Here is a 22998-nt window from a genome sequence, read left to right as displayed (position 1 = left end):
AAATTATCGGGATTTGACAATATTCATCGATGTTCATTATCACAAAGTCAATCGACACATAATACTCTCCAACTCTCACTCAGACATCCTCTAACACACCTATAGGATACTTAACCGATCTATCAACAGATTGCAAAGATAAATTGGTAGGTTTCATGTCTCCCATATCCAACTTCTTGCACACAGACAAGGGCATTAAGCTAACACTAGTTCCTATATCACATAATGTTCTCTCAAATTCCATGGTACCTATATGACAAGGGATAGAGAAATTTCTCGGATATTTGAGCTTATGGATTACCATGTTCTGAATCACGCACTACTATCAAGGGTCATGGCCATGGTCTCATGGTCCTCTAGCTTTCTTTTATTGGAAAGGATATAATTTAACATGGCATATGAGGGAATTTGAGTTAGTACCTCGGGGAAAGACACATTGAGGCGAATCCTCTTGAGAAGTTCCATGAACTTTTTGTATTAGGCCTATACTTCGGATTTCACAAGCCTTTGTGGGAAAGGAACAGTAAGTTTATAGGGAGGATGAGCAACATAGGGTGCCTCATTCTCAACCTCTTCAATGACCTCCTTTTTGGGAGGTGTTGGCGCACTCGCTTCAACCTCTATCTCTTTCTCATTAGAACTACCCACTTTCTTACCACTACGAGTTGTCACGACATTCAAATGTCTCTTAGGATTTTGTTCGGGTTATCCTGGAAATGATCCGGGAGGGAAGGAATAATTGACTTGTTGTTGTGCCACTTGGGAGATTTGAGTCTCCAACATTTTGGTATGAGTGACAACATTATCAACCCTAGTGTTCAATTGCCTAAGCGCCTCATTAGTAAGGAGGTTTTGATTTCTAAACTCATCATTTTGAGGGGTTTATGTCAAAACAAAAATTTCCATCAAAAGTACAAGGTTAGACTTCTTAGGCTCGAGTTGTGTAGCTTTTTGGAAACCCGGAGGTCCTATGGCTAGTTGGGGGGTGTTTTTCCTAATAGAGGAGTTGGGATGATCACGCCACCCCGGGTTATAAGTGTTGGAGTAGGGATTGTTCTTTTGGTTAATGTTCACAAAGTTATCAATTTCTCAGGTGGATCCTCCCGTGAGGAACATTTGATAATCTCTATCGGTATGCCCATTAACTCTGCATATCTCACAGTAGAGAGTGGCGGGGGCAACATAAGCAACAAGGGATGGAATAGTAGGTGTGGAAGGTGTATCTTTTGGTAAAGAACATCCACTTTAGCGTTCATATGATCAAACACATTAACCTCATAAATACCATTGGTTTTAGGGGTAGACTTAGCGGCAACTTATCACAACTTTCTCATGAGTGGTGGTTTTTGGTTATCTCCTCTATACAATTATAGGCTACATCTTGAGGAATATTCATTAGGATTCCGCAGGAATCTGCATCTAAGGTCATCCTTGTGGAGTAAAGGAGACCATTGTAAAAGGTATGGATAATCATCCACTTCTCAAGCCCATGGAAAGGGCATAGTTTTAACAAATATTTATAATGCTCCCACGCCTCAAACAAAGATTCCCTATCTTCTTTCCTAAAGTTGTTAATCTCATTCCTAGCTTGGGTTATTTTACTTGGCGGAAAGTACCGCGCAAGAAAGGCCACTTTCAATTGGGTCCATGAAGTAATAGAATTGGCGGGCAAGTATTAGATCCAAGCCCGCACATGGTCTCTTAAATAAAAGGGAAATAGACGAAGGCGGATGACATTTTGGTCAACACCATTTGCCTTAACGGTAACACAATTGTCAACAAAAATAGAAATATGAAGATTAGGATTTTCCTAAGGCAAATCGAAAAATTGGTTTTGTTGCACCATACCGATCAAGGAAGGTTTTAGTTCAAAATTATTAGCCGCAATCGGAAGGTGCACAATACTGAAGGAGCATAGCGATCCAAAATGCAGCGGAAATTAAAATTTTCTCCTTTAGTGATCCTTACGAATGGGTATGATCAGTGATAGAATCGTTACCTCTTATGGCGAATGAAACCCTTGATGCAAATCGAAGGAGTGATCACGAACGTTGAATGGTGATAACACCTCTACTCGGTCCACACGAACTGAATCCTCCAGTCTCAGTGCTAGCTGCTACGAATGAAGGCTTTGAGTGAGTGAGAGAGAGAGAGAGAGAGAGAGAGAGAGAGAGAGAGAGAGAAACAAAATTTTCAGCTAATCCAATGCTTCTACACAAGGGTTCTATTTGTAGAACCACTTCTGTGGGTAGCTAAAGAGCCCACTTAAGTGTATGTGGCCCATATCTCATGATATACCAAAATCACTTAAGTGCTTGGTACATTACCATATTTCGTATTCTACTTAAGTGCACCGTACCTTACGATGTTCTACAATTCACTTAAGTGCACCGTACCTTACAGTGTTCCTTATTTACTCTATCTCTCATCAATTCGTCCTTTTGTGTGTGACCCTGTAGGTTTTCGCGGAATTGCCAATTATATTAAATCACGTATTTAACATAATAAATAGTGAGCGCTATCTAGCAACACATCACTGCTACCCAAGACACGAAAATGTCATACGATATGACAAATCCTTTTGTGATAATACTTATGTGTATAATTATCCCTTTTTCCTTATATCTATATTGAACACGAGGCATAGACCGTGTCATCCTTGTCCAGTTCAATATTGGGCCCTTAGACATTCATCCTGTTACGCAGGATGAGCAAATTCCATCTTGGTCACTCATGTCCCTCATCATGCTTCGTTGAGTACCCATCAACTGTCTTTATCGTCATCCAGTTATGGACAATGTTTGATCAGCAATAAAGCATACGCATCTACATCTAGGGTCCATAATGATTTCAGGTCAAAGGGTGGTATACACCACTATCACCATGAGAATAACTTATGACACTTTGCATAGCATTCTATATAGTATTCTCATAGTGGGTCAATCCAGTATAAATATTACTCCTAATATTCATACCTATGTTTAAGACTTGATAACTCCTTATCCATGATCCATGAGATGTGATCATCAGTCTATATACATAATAGTCTTAATGCTTTAATATTATCCCACTTCACAACAAAGCTCGACTACGAATACTTTAAGAATAATGTCCTTATGTTTAATGGGATCTCATGATTAAGTCACACTTGATACATTAAACATACTAGCTATTCTAGGGACTTTATTAAATAAACATAATAAATAAAAAGCCTTTTATTATTAATAAATAATTCCATACAAGTACCAAAAGTATTGGCCTCTAGGGCTTACAATCTCCCACTAGCACTAGAGCCAATCAGGCATACCCATAATGCTCATAGATCTAGTATGGCCATCATGCTTCTGCTGCGCAAGAGGCTTTGTCAGTGGGTCGGCAATATTGTCAAGTGTATGTACTCTGCATATTTTCATATCTCCTCTATCTATTATCTCTCGAATGAGGTGATAACGCTTAAGTATGTGTTTGGATCGTTGGTGAGATCTAGGCTCCTTAGCTTATGCGATAGCACCATTGTTATCATAATAGAGATCAATGAGATCCACAATGCTAGGAACTATGCCAAGTTCACTAATGAACTTTTTGATCCAAACATCTTCCTTTGCTACACTTGACGCATCAATATACTCGGCCTCAGTTGTAGAATCAGCAACTGTATCTTGCTTTGAACTTTTCCAGATTGCAATCTAAAGTCATCCTTATTTGTTTGGAAGCTAACATTGGTGTATCCAATTACAACAAGCTCTTCCTGAGCTCCATATATCAAGAATGAGTCCTTAGTCCTTCTCAAATACGTAAGGATATTCTTGACAGCTACCCAATGAGCATCACCGGGATCAGATTGGTACCTACTTGTTGCATTTAAAGCATACGTGACATCTGGCCAAGTACATAACATGGCATACATGATAGATCCTATTGCATATGTATATGGAATCTTATTCATGCGATCCCTTTCTTCCTTAGTTGAAGGGGATTGTGTTTTTGATAGACACAAGCAATGTTGCGTAGGTATGAATCCTTTCTTGGAATCATGCATATTAAAGCGTCTCAACATTTTGTCTATGTATGTACTATGACTTAGGCCAAGCAGTCTTTGTGATCTATCTCTATAGATTCTGATTCCTAATATATAGGCCGCTTCACCTAGGTCCTTCATAGAAAAGCATTTCCCCAACCAAGACTTTACTTGTTGCAGGGTAGGGACATCGTTTCCAATGAGTAATATGTCATATACATATAATACCAGGAAGACGATCATGCTCCGACTAACCTTCTTGTAGACACAAGGCTCATCTTCATTCTTGATGAATCCATATTGCTTTACTGTTTCATCAAAACAAAGATTCCAACTTCTGGAAGCTTGCTTCAATCCATAGATTGGTCTTTGTAACTTACATATCTTTTGGGCTTTTTCTGGTATGTCAAATCCTTCAGGCTGTGTCATGTACACATCCTCAAGAAGATTCCCATTAAGGAAAGCAGTTTTGACATCTATCTGCCATATTTCGTAATCATGATATGCAACGATAGCAAGTAAAATCCGAATATATTTAAGCATTGCAACTGGTGAAAAGGTTTCATCATAGCCAACCCCATGAATTTGTTTATATCCTTTTGCAACCAGTCTTTCCTTATAGGTATGTACCTTACCATCCATGTCAGTATTCTTTTTGAAGACCCACTTGCATCCTTTAGGGTTAATCCTACAAGAGGCTCTACCAAGATCCAAACCTGGTTTGTGTACATGGAATTCATTTCAGATGTCATGGCTTTTAGCCATTTCTCAGACTCGGGACCAGTTATGGCCTCTTGGTAGGTCACATGCTCATCTTGATCCACGAGTAATACATCACCTTGATCAGTTATGAGATATCCATATCTCTCAGGTAGGTGATGTATCCTGCTTGACCTACGCTGGTCTTGTTCTACTTGAGCAGGTTGCTCTTCCATAACTACTTGTGTTTCTTTCTCTAATTCCTCCATAGGTGTATCAATGCTTTGTGATTCTTGAATTTCTTCAAGCTCTACTTTCCTCCCACTGATTCCTTTGGAAATAAAATCCTTTTCTAGGAAAACTCAAGTTCGAGCGACAAACATTTTTCCCTCAGAAAGATTGTAGAAGTAATACCCTCTTGTTTCTTTAGGATACCCCACAAATAAGCATTTGTCAGATTTGGTCTCAAGCTTAGTTGAAATTTGTCGTTTCACATAAACTTCGCAACCCCAAATCTTCATGTAAGACATATGCAGTTTCTTACCACTCCATATCTCATATGGTGTCTTCTTAACCTTTTTGGATGGAACACGGTTAAGTGTGTCAGCTGCTGTCAATAGTGATGTCCCCAAAAGGAGTTTGGAAGATTGGCGTGACTCATGATGGATTGGACCATGTCTAACAAGGTTCAATTTCTTCTCTCAGATACGCCGTTCCATTGGGGTGTTCCAGGAGGAGTAAGTTGGGATAGGATCCTACACTCTTTCAGATGGTCATCAAACTCTAGGCTTAAATTCTCACCACCTCGATCTGATCGAAGAGTTTTAATATTCTTACCTATTTGGTTTTGTACTTCATTCTTGAATTCCTTGAACTTTTCAAAGGACTCTGATTTGTGTTTCATTAAATACACATAACCATATCTACTGAAATCATCAGTAAATGTGATGAAGTACTGAAAACCTCCTTTGGCTGGTATGTTCAATGGTCCACATTCATCAGTATGTATGAGGGCCAAAAGATCGTTAGCTCTTTCACCTTTTCCTGTGAATGGAGACTTTATCATCTTTCCAATTAAATAAGATTTGCATGTCTCATATGATTAATAATCGAAAGAGTCCAAGAGTCCATCTTTATGGAGTTTGGAAATGTGTTTCTCATTTATATGGCCTAATCGACAATGCCAAAGGTAAGTTGGATTTAACTCATTAGGTTTCATCTTTTTAGTATTAATGTTATAAATAGGCATTTCAAGATCAAGGACGTATAGTCCATTGTTCATTTGTGCAGTAGCATAGAATATATCACTCAAATAAATGGAGCAACAATTGTTCTTTATTATAAATGAAAAACCAAACTTATCTAAACAAGAAACATAAATAATATTCCTGCTAATTGCAGGTACATAATAACAGTTATCTAACTGAATTATTAATCCACTAGGTAAAGTCAATACATAAGTTCCTATGGCTAAAGCAACAACCTTTGCTCCATTGCCAACTCGTAGGTCAACTTCACCTTTTTCCAAATCTCTACTCCTTTTTAGCCCATACCCCTACACATTGGTACAAATGTGAGAACCACATTCAGTATCTAATACCCATGATGCAGAAGTAGATAAATTAATTTCAATAACAAAAATATCTGAAGTTGAAGTCTCTCCTCCATTCTTCTTATCTTCCAGGTACTTTGGGCAGTTTCTCTTCCAGTGTCCGGTCTTACCGCAATGGAAGGAGGTGCCTTCCTTTTCTATTCCTCCACTAGGCTTCAAAGCAGGAGCTGTGGGTTTGGGTTTGGAAACTTCCTTGCCTTTCCCTTTACCACCCTGCTTGGTGGGTCTTTTGTTCTGTCTCTTTCCATTTCCGATCATCAGAATGGACTTCCCTTTTGACTTCAGATTCTACTTAACAGTTCTTAACATGGCTAGCAGTTCAGGAAGAGATTTGTCCATATCATTCATATTGAAATTAAGGATAAATTGACTGAAGCTATCTGGCAACGATTGCAAGATCAAATCAGTCGCAAGTTCCTTTCCAAGGGGAAAACCCATCTCTCAAGGTTCTCCACATACCCAATCATCTTGAGCACATGGGGACCTACAGGGGCTCCCTCAGCTAACTTGACTTGAAAAAGGGCTTTTGAAACTTCAAACCTTTCATGCCTTACCTGCTCTTGATAGAGCATCTTCAAGTGTTCGATCATATCGAACGCTGCCATGTTCTCGTGTTGCTTTTGCAACTCTGAGTTCATGGTAGCTAGCATGAGGCAAGAAGTTTCATTGGCATCATCAACGTGCTTCTTATAAGCATCTCTTTTGCCTTAGGTGCAGAACTAGGAGGTTCCTCTTCAGGAACAGGTTTCTCCAAGACATACAACTTTCTATCATGTTTGAGGACAATCCTCAGATTTCGGTGCCAATCCCGAAAATTTGTCTCAGACAATTTTTCCTTATCAAGGATTGATCTCAAAATGTTGTTAGAGGTGTTTGTTGTCATAGTAATCTACATGAAAAATAATGAAAATATAAGTATCAATAAAATAACATATTTAATTAGGCCTTTAATAAAATATGCTCTCACTATTTTACTCAAAACAAATGACCCTCATCATTTGATACGGAAAATTCCGTTGAAAGATTTTCTAGTGGGTCTAGATCCACATTTCACTTTGTTTTAAGTTCGTGTAGACGGATTACACAAAACTAGGTTATTTAGGTAGGAACTCCTTCCAATTGTATCTAATACAACTCTCGAATATTTTAGTTGGGTGAATAAATCCTTATTCCAATCCATCACATGGATCATTTCCATCTCTTGCTTCTAAACGTATATAATATTATTATAATTTGTTTAGTTAAGTTTGACCCATTTTTTTAGCAATTGGATATTACAATTATCCCATCGCACCTTACTAATATAGAACATGCACCTCGCGTAGGCGAAACCTACATTATTTGATACTAGTCTTGATGAGTGCTAAAACTTGGAAAGCATAAACTTAATATTTAATTTGAGGGAATTTGCAATTATTCTGATCTCACCGACTTATTTATCATATAAATCGTCTCTCACATGCATCAACATACATTCACATGCATCGACATGCATACAAAATGAAACAGTTATGACCCCTAGCGCAATTATTCTCCCAATCCAATGAGAGAACCTAAGCTAACCTAATAATGATCTAAGCTTCTCCAAGCAAGATCTTCAAGGTTGTCCTCCTTTGATATTGTATTATTCTCTTTCTTCATAAAATAAACTCGTTTTACATACAAAGGAGTGAGATGAGAAAAGAAGTTACATTAAGAGATTAAAAGAGAGGCACGACATGAAGATCACATTTTCAAATCCCAAAACAAAATAAAGGAAAACTAAGGCCATAACCGATCACCACAAGACAATAAAATAAACACATTATTATTATTATTATTATTAATTTAAATTCTGTTAATTAAATAAACCAAATTAAATTTCGGTGACTGATCACACTACGCAAAGTTAGACCGGGGTTCCGCTGCCCGATCACAATTCAGTTGAAATCGACGTCGATTTTCGCATCAACACTTGATACTTTAAAACACAACTCTTGTGCAATCACAACCCTAATTGCATAACTCTTTGACAACACAACCCCTATACTGTCATGAACCCTAATGCACCAATTTCATACCGTCAAACACACCTCGATTGTTAATTCAGTATGATTGATTAACATGTCATTGCTTCACCATACTTTCATCGAATTCCGAAGCAAATGACCATTGATCATTCAAAGGAAAACAATCATTAAGTGTTTGAATGAATGAAAGAGAAACAATATATCATATATACCGTATTTTGTATCAAAATTACTTATATCATATATATATATATATATAACTTGATCGATCTTAATTGTGTAACCTATAGACGATCAATGTATCGTTGCTTCACCATACTAACGTCGGATTCCGAAGCATAGTCAACATCAATCATCTAAATCGTACACACATGATGCCAAATTTAATTACTCGTTTATTCTTTGATTCATTCTGTCTTTTAATCGTATTAATACAGAAAATACAAAAAATACAGAAAATAAACAGCTATAAGATGCATGGTTTCGTAAGTGCCTCTGATACCACTGAAGCAGAATAGCGATCCAAAACCCAACGGAAATTAAATTTTTCTCCTTTAGTGATCCTTACGAATGGGCATGATCAATGATAGAATCATTACCTCTTGTGGCGATTGAAACCCTTGATGCAGATCAAAGATGTGATCACGAACGTCGAATGGTGACAACGCCTCTACTCAGTCCACACGAAATAAATCCTTCAGTCTCAGTGTTAGCTGTTACGAATGAAGGCTTTGAGTGAGAGAGAGACAGAGAGAGAAACGAATTTTTTAGCTAATCCAATGCTTCTGGCACAACGGTTCTATTTGTAGAACAACTTTGTATGGGCTGCAAGCTAAAAAGCCCACTTAAGTGTATGTGGCCCATATCTTATGATATACCAAAATCACTTAAGCGTGTGGTACCTTACCATATTTCGTATTATACTTAACTGCACCGTACCTTACGATGTTCTACAATTCACTTAAGTGCACCGTACCTTACAGTGTTTCTTATTTACTCTATCTCTCATCAATATGTCCCTTTGCGTGTGATCCTGTAGGTTTTCACGGCATTGACAATTATATTAAATCACGTATTTAACATAATAAATAGTAAACGGTATCTAGCAACACATCACTGCTACCCAAGACACGAAAATGTCACGTGATCTGACAAATCCTTTTGTGATAATACTTATGTGTATAATTATCCTTTTGCCCTTATGTCTATATTGAACACAAGGCATAAACCGTGTCATCCTTGTCCAGTTTAATATTGGGCCCTTAGACATTCATCCTGTTACGCAGGATAGGCAAATTCCATCTAGGTCACTCATGTCCCTTAGCATGCTTCATTGAGTACCCATCATTTGTCTTTATGGTCATCCAGTTAAGGACAATGTTTGATCAACAATAAAGCACTCGAATATACATCTAAGATCCATAGTGGTTTTAGGTCGAAGGGTGATATATACCACTATCACCATGAGAATAACTTATGACACTTTGCATAACATTCTATATAGTATTCTCATAGCGGGTCAATCCAGTATAAATATTACTCCTAATATTCATACCTATGTTTAAGACTTGATAACTCCTTATCCATGATCCATGAGATATGATCATCAGTCTATATACTTAATAGTTTTAATGCTTTAATGTTATCCCACTTCATAACAAAGCTCGACTACAGATAATTTAAGAATAATGTCCTTATATTTAATGGGATCTCATGATTAAGTCACACTTGATACATTAAACATACTAGCTATTCTAGGGACTTTATTAAACAAACATAATAAAGAAAAAGCCTTTTATTATTAATAAATAATTTGATACAAGTACCAAAAGTATTGGCCTCTAGGGCTTACACCAACAAATACTGTAATGGAGTTCCTCTCCGATGGGAATAACATAATCTTTAAGGGGCTTAGTATCAACTAGATAAACCATAACTTGTAATATAAGATTTCGTTGTCTCTCGAGTAAGAAGCGCTCGATTTCGTCTACAAGCTCAACTAAGCTATCAACAAAATGAGTTCTACGCATATAAGAGTAGCGAGAATCATATCAAGCAAACACAATAAAATTAACAGAAAAGTAATCTCTTGTCTATATGATGATCAAACAAAAATTCAATATTAAACGCATTTGGTCCCCGACAACGATGCCAAAAACTTGATACAACCGCAAGTGCACGACTGTCGCGAAGTAATGCAATAGATATCGAACCACAAAGACCAATGGTTTAAGTACCGAATTCTTTTCCTGTCGGAGTATATATAGAGAAATCAAAAGTAGAGATTTTGGTAAAAAGCAATTAAATGAACACATCTTAACAAAAAATGACTTAAATCTCAAATTGAGGCAAACAAGACTCGGGGCTACAATTCATATTTCTAACACAATCATACCATCCTTGCTATATCTATTATGAGAATTTTGCGTGAATTATAGAAAATAGATAAAATTGGGCACTACCTGCTTTCGCTAGCCCATTGCCCCTATCATCGACGGATAATCTGTCTACTTTCGAATCGCCCAAATCATTATTCGACGAGTCATTACTTTTTCCTAACTATATGTTTTCTCAAATTCATCATTGCGTTTTCTCTGCCCCAGATTAGGTTGTTTAAAAATCTGCGCTCCGATATCAACACATATCCTTTCAGACTACGGCCGATACCCGAGAACCACTTACTCTCGTAACGAAGTTGGAATGCATGAACTCATATTATAAAATAAGTTTAATTAAAATTATCGCAATTGATAGTAATAGATCATACGATAGGTCATGAAATAATCCCCATAACCCCTAGTCCCTAGAGAACTACTCACTCATGATGAGGGCAAACACAATTACAGAGGTATTCATCATCAAACTCATAACAATCAATCATAACAATTGAATAATATGAAGATAATGAATTATAAAACATAAATTATGAATAAACCTTGTTCCACAAATTGCTCCATTGGAAACTTGAGTTGCAAAGAAACTAGAACAAAAAAGACTTAGAAAACTAGGACTGAAAAGTGACAAAAGTTGATAACTCTAAACTCATAACAGACTATGAGTTTTATAGCAAAATAGTAAAAGTGCAAAATACATTTGGTTCAATGAGAAATATTCAAATTTGATATAGATCAAATATTTCCGAAGAGCCGCAATTAAGAAATTATCAATCCCATTAAGGAAACAACCAAAATCTTTGTTAGACGGATGCGACTTATCTAGAGGGGGGGTGAATAGACCCCAAGTTAAAAACTTTATAAAAATTGTTTTGAAAAATTTAACGGCTAGCGGAAGTGACACATATCGAATCGTCTAAATCGAACCGCTATCGAAAAGCCCGAATATGTGTATATAAAACCAAGTTATGATAATGAGAACAAATTAATCAAAATAATTTTAACCACAATCACTTGAATGCTAAGCTAATAGTAAAGTCTATTTTCAATGACAAAATACACAAAAATGCAATTGAGATAAATTATTAAACACTTTGTGTGTAATCAATTTCATTTAGAATTTTATATGGTTTTATTAATTTGAAAGTCCAATCTAATTGATTGTGATCAACTCAACAAAACCTTTTTCAAAAGGTTATCAAAAGGTTTAACCAAACATATTGATCGCATAATCGATAAATTCAATAATTTGCAAATGAAAAGTAATATATATATATATATATATATATATATATATATATATATATATATATATATAAGGTCCTAAGACCACAAACACAAACAAAATACACAAACAAGTATATACAATCACAATTCATGGCTCAAGTGAGCAAAGAGAAAATGACATTAAAATAAACAAGTTAAATGGTTTGTATAATGACAAATGATAAATGGCTTGAATTTAAATTGCATAAAGTAAATGACTTGAAATTAAAAGTTAGTTGATTAGAAGTTAGTGGAGTTTTGTTTTTCAACTTTTTAAGTCATTCTTTGAAGAACACTCAGCCCTCTATTCACAAGCATGAATCCTTGAACCAACACATATTCCAAAGGAAGGAAAAAAGGCCAAGTTTCCATACAATACCATGAAAGGGGGGAGACTTACAATCTCACTTACTAGAATGCTATGCCTTTTGTGTCAAAATTTAGCGCTATGTTAAGCAATCGTAATTGGACTTATGTAGAATTCACAACTATCTGAGACCGGGAAATAATTTGTTTGGTGTTAATGCATGTTAGAGATATGGTATAATGTATTAGATTTAATTATTAGATTTAATTCATATTTAAGTTTGTTAGATATTAGATTTAAATATTAGATTTGATTCATATTTAAGTTTGTTAGATATTAGATTTAAATATTAGATTTGATTCATATTTAAGTTTGTTAGAGGCTTATAAATAGGGTGTCAATCATTGTAACTTTTAATCCTTTTTGTAGCCATCATTCTCTGAATAAGAATATTTCCATTCATCATATATTCTACCTTTGCACCAACAATTGGTATCTAGAGCTCCGGTTCAGATTCATTGGGAAACACGGGAAACACGAGTGAACGTGAGGTCTTGTGTGTTTGATTTTGATTCTTAGATTCATGTTGAATCTTGAACAAAATCTGATCAGAATTTTAATTCTGTGGGTTGGGAAACACTGTGTGAGAAATCTGAGTGTACTGTGCAAGGTAGAAAGATGAACGGAAACGGCAACATGAACACCAAACTTCCAGTATTTAACGGTAAAAACTGGAATCGTTGGATGATCCAAATGCGTGTACTGTTCGGTGCTCAAGATGTTCTAGATCTTGTCACTGATGGTTATGTTCCGGTAGCAGCAGATGCGACGGATGAACAGAAAAACGCGCAGAAGGAAGTAAGGAAGAAGGATCAGAAAGCATTGTTCTTCATTCATCAATGTGTTGATGTTAATGTGTTTGAGAAGATTGCAGACTCAACGACAGCGAAGGCTGCGTGGGACACACTGGTTAGATGTTATGGTGGTGACGCATCAGTGAAGAAGGTGAAGCTTCAGTCCTTGAGAAAGCAATATGAGAATCTCAACATGAAGAATAATGAGAAAGTTTCTGAATACATCTCCAGAGTGATTCTGATCACTAATGAGATGAAAGCGTGTGGAGAAACTCTTTCTGAAGAAACAATCATGGAGAAGGTATTGAGATCCCTTACCTCTCAATTTGATTACATTGTGGTAGCAATAGAACATTCCAAAGATCTGAGCACCATGAGAATTGAAGAGCTGCAGAGCAGTCTAGAAGCGCAAGAGTTGCGTTTGACTGAGAGAACTTCTGAAAGGGAAGTAGAGCAGCAGGCTCTGAAAGCAACTTCTGATAGGAGGTATCAGAAGCAGTCAGAAGTCAGGAGAAGATCTGATGGTGGTCAGAAGTCAGAAAGCTCAACCTCTGATAGACAAAAAAATGCTCAGAAGGGAAAAGAGAAGTATGACAAGAAGAAAATCCAATGTTACTGCTGTAAGAAGTTTGGTCACTTTGCTAGAGACTGTTGGTCAAACAAGGAGAGAAAATCAGAAGAAGCAAATATAGCCAGAAGTTCTGATGACGAATCTGTGCTATTGATGGTCTCTGAATCTGATGATATGGATCTGATAGACTGGTGGTATATGGACACTGGTTGTTCAAATCATCTTACTGGAAACAAGAAATGGTTGGTTGACTTTGACTCTGAAAAGAGGACAAAGATCAGATGTGCTGATGACAAATATCTTAATGCAGAAGGTATGGGAAATGTCAGAGTGACTCTGAACAATGGGAAAACAGCATTGATTCAGAACGTGTGGTATGTACCTGGCATCAGAAGCAATCTGATGAGTGTGGGACAATTAATTGAGAAAGGTTTCTCAGTTACCATGAAGGACAATCTTCTGAAGCTGTACGACTGTAATCAGAAGTTGATTATGGAGTCAGAACAGGGAAGGAATAGAACATTCAAGGTGAATGTCAGAACTGCAGACTCAGAATGTCTTAGTGCAACAAGTGCTGAGAAGGAGAGTGAGCTGTGGCACAGAAGATTTGGTCATTTGAATTTCAGAAGCTTAAAACATCTGAATTCAAAGAAGTTGGTACATGGAATTCCTGCAATTAAGAAGCCTGAAAAGTCATGCAAAGTTTGCATGGAAGGAAAACAACCACGATTGCCATTTGCGTCAGAAACTGCTCCAAGAGCAAAACATGCCTTGGGAGTTGTACATTCTGATGTGTGTGGTCCATTTCCAGTAGCATCGATGGGAGGGAATAAATACTTTGTGTTATTTGTTGATGAATTCACAAGAATGACATGGGTATCCCTTATTAAGTTCAAACACGAGGTGTTTGATGAATTCAAGAAGTTCAGAATGAAGGCTGAGAATCAGAGTGGTCAAAAGCTGAAGATTCTTAGAACTGACGGTGGAGGTGAGTATAACTCCAAAGAGTTCCAGAAGTTCTGTGAGGAGAATGGAATTGAGCATGAGGTTACTGCTCCTTATACCCCTCAACACAATGGTCTTGCTGAAAGAAGAAACCGAACTTTGCTTGATATGGTGAGAAGCATGCTAAAGGAGAAGAAGCTTCCTCAGAAGCTCTGGGGAGAAGCTGTTGCCACCGCAACGTATGTACTCAACCGATGTCCTACGAAGAAGTTGAAGGAAATAGTTCCAATACAGAAGTGGACTGGAGATAAGCAAAGTGTTAGTCATCTGAAGGTGTTTGGTTCTGTTTGCTATAAACATGTTCCAGAAGCCAGAAGACAGAAGCTGGATGATAGAAGCAAAGTGATGATTCTGATAGGGTACCACAGTACAGGTGCATACAAGCTCTATTGTCCAGAAACCAATAAAATTGAATTCAGCAGAGATGTGATTGTGAAGGAATCAGAAGTTTGGAATTGGGATAAGTCTCAATCTGACTCTGATGTTAGAACCTCTGAAGAAAGGTCAGAGTTCAGAATTTCTGAGGCTGGAGTAAACTCTGATATTGATTCTGATTCTGATAGTGATTCTGACTCTGGAGAAGACTCAGAAGATGAAGGTGACTCTGATGATCCAGACTCTGATGACCCAGACTCTGATGGTAATCCAGATTCTGGTGGCAATTCAGACTCTGGAAATATGCCAGACCCTGAAGATGGTCAAAGCTCTGGAGGAAGTCAACCATCTGAAGCTAGAAACTCTGAAGCTCAAGACTCTGAACAAGTTCAGAGACCACAAAGAATCAGAAACATCCCCAGAAGATATGCAGAATTTGACATGCTGAAAGACACTGAAGTAGACTCTGAAGGAGAAGTTATTCAGTGTGCCATGTTAGTAGACTCTGAACCCATAAGTACAGAAGAGGCTCTTAAGCAGAAGCTCTGGCTGAAGGCCATGAAAGAAGAACTTGATGCTATAGAGAGAAACAAGACTGGAAGTTCTGAACAAGAGATAGCCAAGTTCAAGAAAGTTCTGATGAATGAATTCGAAATGACTGATCTAGGCAAAATGACATACTTTCTAGGGATGGAGTTCAGATACTCTGAGAAAGGTATTATTTTGCATCAGCTCAAGTATGAATTAGAACTTCTGAAGAGATTTGATCTGAAGAATTGTAAGATTGCTGTTACTGCATGCCAAGCTGTGTGGATTCTGAATCTATTGCAGGATCTGAAGATTAAAGTAAACAAACCTCTGAAGTTGATGATTGACAACAAGTCTGCAAACAATCTTGCCAGAAACCCAGTGTTGCATGGGAGAAGCAAGCACATTGAGACCAAGTATCATTTTCTGAGACATCAAGTTCAGAGGGGAGTGTTAGAAGTTGTACACTGCAGCACTCAGAAGCAGTTGGCAGATGTTCTGACGAAAGCTATCAAGACTGATCAATTTCTCAGATTAAGGGATGGAATTGGTGTTACAAGTTTTGATGGAATATGAATTAAGGGATGGTATTAGATTTAATTATTAGATTTAATTCATATTTAAGTTTGTTAGATATTAGATTTAAATATTAGATTTGATTCATATTTAAGTTTGTTAGATATTAGATTTAAATATTAGATTTGATTCATATTTAAGTTTGTTAGAGGCTTATAAATAGGGTGTCAATCATTGTAACTTTTAATCCTTTTTGTAGCCATCATTCTCTGAATAAGAATATTTCCATTCATCATATATTCTACCTTTGCACCAACATAATGGAGCGTACTCCTAAAACATACCACACACAAAAAGAAAATGATCAAAGGGTGGACCTAATCTCATCCATACTTATATTAGTTCATGAACCAATTAGCCTTAGGATATTGAGATGTCATTGGCCAATGAGAGGGGTGGGATAGAGCGGGATTGAAGATGAAGAGGGAGGGGAAAGGAGACAAACACAAATTGGTCATGGGAGGAATTTTATTAAATTAATATCATTCAGTCATTTTGGGAGATGAAATGTACATTTCATCAATCCCCTAAATCCAATGATTTTAATCCAACAAAAGTCAAATCAACCTTGACCAAGGCCCAAACACAATAGTCAAACTCCACAAGTCAATAAAAATGGGTCAACACAATTTATTTTTAATTAACCAAATTAAAAATCAATTAAAAATGCATTAAATTAAATTATGTTTTATCAAAAACCTAAAACCTCTTCAAAACACTAAATAAATGGCCAAGAGATATATCATAGGTCAAACGACGTCAAAGGACCTTGGAGAAAAAAATTCACTGTTTTTGAAAAGTCAGAAGTATTTTTAAATAATTAAAAATATGCACAAAAACAATTAAATCATGAAAAATATTAAATATTGATCCAAAAAATAATTTTAATTCAAAAAATGAAAGAGAAAAATATTTGAATTTTTTTTGTGAAAGTCCCATATTTTTTGGATCAATATTAAAATTAATATGAATTAATGAAAATAAGGCAAATAAAATGAAAATTCAGAAATTACAAAATACGTGGACCATTTGATCTCCCTCATTAATTGAGGTGGCAGATCAAATGGTCCAAAGTGCGTGTTCCATGTGGTCATCAGTCAACTGCGTAACACGCTTGGTAATCACAACCAAAGCTCAAGATTAAAACAAATTGAATGGATCATGTGGTTGGGAAGCTTTCCAACACATCGCCGGAGCCAGAGCTCCGGTCTTCTTCTCTGGTGGACCTCACCGGACTGGTTCACCTTCAACCATCACCAAAATGAAAAAGCAAGACATGGATTTAAAGAAAAAATACTCAGGAGCTCGAATCTGGCCTCAATTTTGTCTAACTCCAAGTATATGAAAAGATACAGGGAGTTGAATTTTGAGGATCATGATCTGAGTTGCTTCGATTTGACCTCAAAGCAACTCAATCTTGTTTCCTACATTGGTAGGACTTAAGACAACCAAAAATCAACAAGAATAGTAGAGAAATAAGAGAGAATCGAAGAGTTGAAAATTTTGAAAATTCACCTTTGAGTTGATCCAATTTGACTTGATCTTGATCTGGATTTGATTGCTTTCTCCTCCTCTTGCTTGCAGGAACCAAATGAACTGAAAATGGAAGTGAATTTCTGGAGTTTTAACTTCCAAACAGATTGTGAAGTTCAAGCTCTATTTCAAAGAAATCTCAGAAAATTCTATGGTAGTGAGGGTTTGTAGAGGTCTAGCAAAGCTTGGGTAAGGCATTGATCATGAATCTGAAGCCTTAAGCTTGTTTAAATAGGCATTGTGTTTGATATTTGCACCACTTGAAAATTTGACAAAAATAGTAATTCACTTTCATGGGTGCATGGGCAATCATTTGGGCCTTGAGAGTGATGTAATCCAACTCCAAATCATGCACAAAGTCTATTGAACTCATAATGTGCAAGCATGCAAAAGCAAATGATCATTTCAAACTCAAACTTGCCAAAACACTTCCCATAATAAAGCCATGTGCAAGTCCTTCAATTTTGGTCCAAATGAGATGATCTTAGATGTTTTGGAAAAGTAAGATCAAGGGGAACAACTTTCATGTTGAACACTTTTTATTTTTAAGCTTGGATCATGATGAATTTTGAGGTGGAAGTTTGGGAAATCAAACATATTTGAAAATTTTCTAAGTCCCAAGTCAAATGTTCACTTCTTCCACCTTGAATAACTTTTTCTATGGGCTTCAAATGAGAAAAGTTCCTTCATAAAAGTTGTATCTCTTTCAAACCAATTTAGTTTGGTCACCAATTTGACCTCATTTGGATTTGGCATGAAGGAGTTATGTATTTTAGAAGTTGAGGAAAATCACTTGTTCAATGGTATTGGTCCAAAATGACCTAATGTTTCCTCTTGGAATATGCATTTTCAAGTTTAATTTTCACTTCATCTAAACATAAAAGTTTAAGTAGACATCTTGAAATTGATCATGGAATTTTAATGGATTTCATATCATAAAAATTGAGCAAGTTATGGCCTTAGGAAGTTGACCTCCAAGCTAGGGTTTAGACAAAATGACCTATAATCTTTCACCATAAAAATATCTTTCCAAGAAAAACTAGCTCTTGAACTAAACATGAAAGTTGTTTGGAATGTAATTTAGAGTAACTTTTCTCTTGGAATAATTTTTATATGATAAAAATTGTAGGAGACAGGGTCTAGGGAACCCCAACTTTGACCAGTTAACTTCCTTTGATCAACCACCATGAACCATCTTGCTAGCTTGACATTCTCTTGACTTTTGGGACTCATGGAGGATCATATATGCATAATATGATTAAATTTGGAATAGACCTTGAAATATTTGATCAATTTGTTGAAGAAACTTATTGAAGAAGTCACATAAGATACCCAGATGAATTAGGGTTTCCAAGGCAAACAAACTCCAAACTCTTGATGATTTCTTGATCAAAATAACATGTGAAGATTACGGGGATCCATATATGATACTTAGAGCCAATGTAAACCAATTCTTGATTGAGCTCCTTGCATTGAGGGTCTTAAACCCTAGATATGAGCTTGATATAACATATGTGAGCATACACACTACCTACAAAAGAGTTAAACTATACAATGACATATTTTTGGTATTTTGGTTAATAAATAATGAAAAAAAAAGTATGATACAATCAAAAGTGCTTGGTGATCTCTCCCAATGCAAACCCAATGAAAGAGGGGTAAGGAGAATGCCAAGGTGTGATCCTAGTGCTAATGCATATGATGAGATAACATGAGGGATCTTAGGTTAAAAATTAGGGTCTTACAGTACCCAATATTCATTGGGTCCTTGAGGGTGAGTAAAATCAAGGTTGCATTTGGGAAACCATTTAAAAACACCTTTAGGAACAAAAAGTCTCCTAAACTTGCATTTTTCAATAATGTGATCTTTCTTGCAACAAAAGTGACATGATAAGTTGTGATGAGATGTATTTTTGCTATTTGAATCCTTTTGAACATATTTATACTTTTTATATGAATGGTTCAAAGACCGTTTAAACTTTGATAAATCAATAGAAAATGTAACATTTGGTTGTAATGCCTTATCCAATTTAGCTTTAATAGTATTTACCTATTTTTGCCAAATGTGACAAATCTCCTAACCGAACCATGAAGATTATTCATCCTCATTCTTGTATTTTTAAATATCTACCATAAACCGCTTAAGAGCTTCCATATTATTTTCGGTTTCTAAAACTTTAGCTTCTAAATGTGAAAAGATTCTTTTGTTTGAAGCTAAACTTTTAAAAGCATCTGCGGCTTCTCTACGTAGATTTCCAAAAGCCTTTTGTAATAGAGAATAAGGCAATTCATTAATAGATTCAAGTTTAGAATGACTTACATTCTTCTTCTTCTTTTTGTTGGTTATGAAGAAAAGCTAGGCCGATTTATCACTTGAATTTGAGCTTTCATCACTTGAGGATTCACTTTCACTCTCCCAAGGAATATTGGCTCTTCTAAACTTGCTATATTTCTTGTGATGGTATTCCTCTTTGTCTTTCTTGATCAATGGACAATTCGGCTTATAATGATCGACTTTTCCACAATTGTATCATGAACCTCTATGTTTACCCTTCGTATTCTCATCTTCTTTTGAGGAGTTCGATAGCCTTCTAAAGTTGATTAGGTTCTTGTAGGAGTGCTTGAATCCATTTTTATTTATGTACCTATGTTACCTTTTTACGGACAAACCCATCTCTTCATCATCGGAAGTCTCGTCATCATTTGTTTCATAGTCACTTTGCTCATTAGCCGAGGACCTTGAACTTGAAGCCTTTGGAGAAATAGACTTCTTTTATACCTCATTGTCATTACCTTTCTCCTTCTTTATTTTCTTCTCAAGCTTTTTCTCATGTTTTTCCAAGCAAGTGAGTTCTTTCTCATGTTCTTCTAGCTTGCCAAATAAATTTGTGAGATCGAGTGTTCTAAGATCATTCGCTTCTTTGATTGCGGTGACCTTAGGTTGCCATTCCCTATTAAGACATCTCAAAACTTTATTAGCAACAATATCATTGGAAATAGGCTTACCTAATTGAATTAATTTAATTTAATTTTTCTCATTCTATCTCGGCATAACCATTCACTCGAAACTGATCTGCTTCCCTTTCTACTTTCCTTAAACGGGCCCGGGCTTTTTCCAGCTGTTCAATGGTTGTTTCCCAAAGTTCTTCTGAATTTCGAATAGTTCTCAAGATTCTCTATTTTCGATTATCTAATAAATCACTTAATAAAAGTAGATTCTCTTTCCATTCATTTCAAAATGTCTATGATCTCTTCCCGAACCAAACATGAATCTTTCAATTCATTTGGCTCTCACACTCAATTCCTTATAGGAAATTTCCCCATATTTATTATGGAATGAGCCTATCCTCTTTTCTCTATTTCTAAAAATATTGAAAATGATTATAAATACAAGACCCAAATATTGGGAGGACTCTTCTGACCAAACAAATAATTGTCAGCAAAGTTGTTATTTTTCATGAAATCCAAAGAATTCTTATTAATTTATACGTAGGTCATCAATTCCGCATTGTAGAAAAGTAGAAACGGAGGCGTTAAACAAAACACCTTTTTTCCTATTTTTCATCATAAAGAGAATTCAAGTCATTTTATCGACATGAGTGTTCTATATCGAAAAAATTCTAATTTCCCTATTAACATAGTGGTAGAATGAATACTAGACTGCGTCGAAACTTCAAACTCATTAGCTTTAACCATAGTAATGTTCCAAAATTCTTGGTTGATAGAGAATCAAAGTAGATTTACCAATGAATCGCGAAATGCTATGGTTCTTAACTACTTTTTTCATTATTTAGTAAGAAGTCATTCGCCGGATCATGCACATTTTTCTAGTTATAACAAAAAAAGTGCAGTTGGGTGGATCCAATCTATTCTTTGAAATAAACAACTCACACAGAGTCCCTTTCCAAAAAAAAATCAATACACCTAGCACTGCACTTAGATTTATTAGATTTGTTGCTAAAATATCGGTATCAAACCCAAAACTTCCGTTGGTTATATTTTGCATATGATCGCATCTCCTCTTATGGATAGACTAATTTTCTTTCTACGATTCCAAGTTTTTTTATTCGTTTTTGTATATGATAGTTTATTCTATAATCGAATTATTGAATATGAATATATCGACTTATTCTATTTTTATTCTTACTAATAATGAATAGTAGTAACAATAAAAATATACTAAGAAGACTATTCTATATTTTGAATTGGTTAGTCAATTGAAAGATTCCCTATAAGAATTATACTTCTTAGAAGTAAATACTTAGTTGTTTTCAACACTTTCTAAGTAAAAAAGGGGGTCATTGGACTAAAGAAAGGGACAGAAGAAGGCAAATCCATATGTTAATCCGAATGAAAAAAAAAATTGTAGGAGTCAAATCGAAATCGAATTAGCAAGAGCAGCAACGAAAATCCATGAAAAAAAACAACATGTATTTTTTTTATAAATATTAAACAAAAGGATTGGCAAATAAAAGCGCTAATGCTACAACCAGCCCATAAATAGTTAAAGCTTCCATAAAAGCCAAACTAAGTAATAAAGTACCCCGTATTTTGTCCTCTGCTTCCGCTTGTATCGCAATCCTCTGTACAGCTTTCCCTGCAGTTGTGCCTTGACCAACTCCAGGTCCAATAGAAGCAAGCCCGACGGCCAACCCAACAGCGATAACAGAAGCAGCAGCAATCAGTGGATTCATGATAATTTTCTCCTATTCCAAATAAAATTAAGAAATAGTTAATGATATAATCAACAAAAAATATATGACTTAATTATTTCATTCTTCCTAGTTATCTTTCTCTAGTCGAAGTGTAATTCAAAATTTCAAACGGAATAATTTTGATTGAATTTCTCAATTATTTTGATATTTACTTTTTTCGTTTCTACCCTTGTAGTTTTTTGTGAATATAGACAATTTTTGGTCTTATCTTACATTTATTTTAAACCTTCCTTTTTCTTTGATTTCATTTTATATTTAATTCACAATTACAAGAGATGGAAGTGGTCTTTTTTTTTTGAATCCTTACCTAAATTTAGAGTAGTAGCAGGAAATATTTAGATAGATAGTCATCTATAACTAATGAATATCTACTATGACATATACATGTGTTTGTTCCATACCGTAAACCAATTCGTTGTATCTTCGATTCAATCGTATTCGAGAATCATTCTTGGAAATCCCCCAGTTGTCTTATAACGGTTAGATTACATATACGCCTAGTTCGACCCCCTCACCCTTTTTTGAATTGAATATCTA

General features: G+C 35.8%; 1 non-coding gene across 1 annotated transcript; it reads left to right on the top strand.

Annotated features, from left to right (window-relative positions):
• Positions 1–1483: 1483 nt before the first annotated feature.
• Positions 1484–1590, top strand: LOC127109311 (small nucleolar RNA R71). Its single transcript, XR_007796626.1, has one exon. It is a non-coding gene; the product is annotated as a small nucleolar RNA R71 (small nucleolar RNA).
• The last annotated feature ends 21408 nt before the right edge of the window (positions 1591–22998 follow it).

The sequence above is a fragment of the Lathyrus oleraceus genome, chromosome 7 (genome assembly GCF_024323335.1).
Source record: "Lathyrus oleraceus cultivar Zhongwan6 chromosome 7, CAAS_Psat_ZW6_1.0, whole genome shotgun sequence".
Lineage (NCBI taxonomy): Eukaryota > Viridiplantae > Streptophyta > Magnoliopsida > Fabales > Fabaceae > Lathyrus > Lathyrus oleraceus.
Note: the sequence above shows the minus strand (reverse complement) of the source record. Positions and strands in the feature narration are given on the sequence as shown.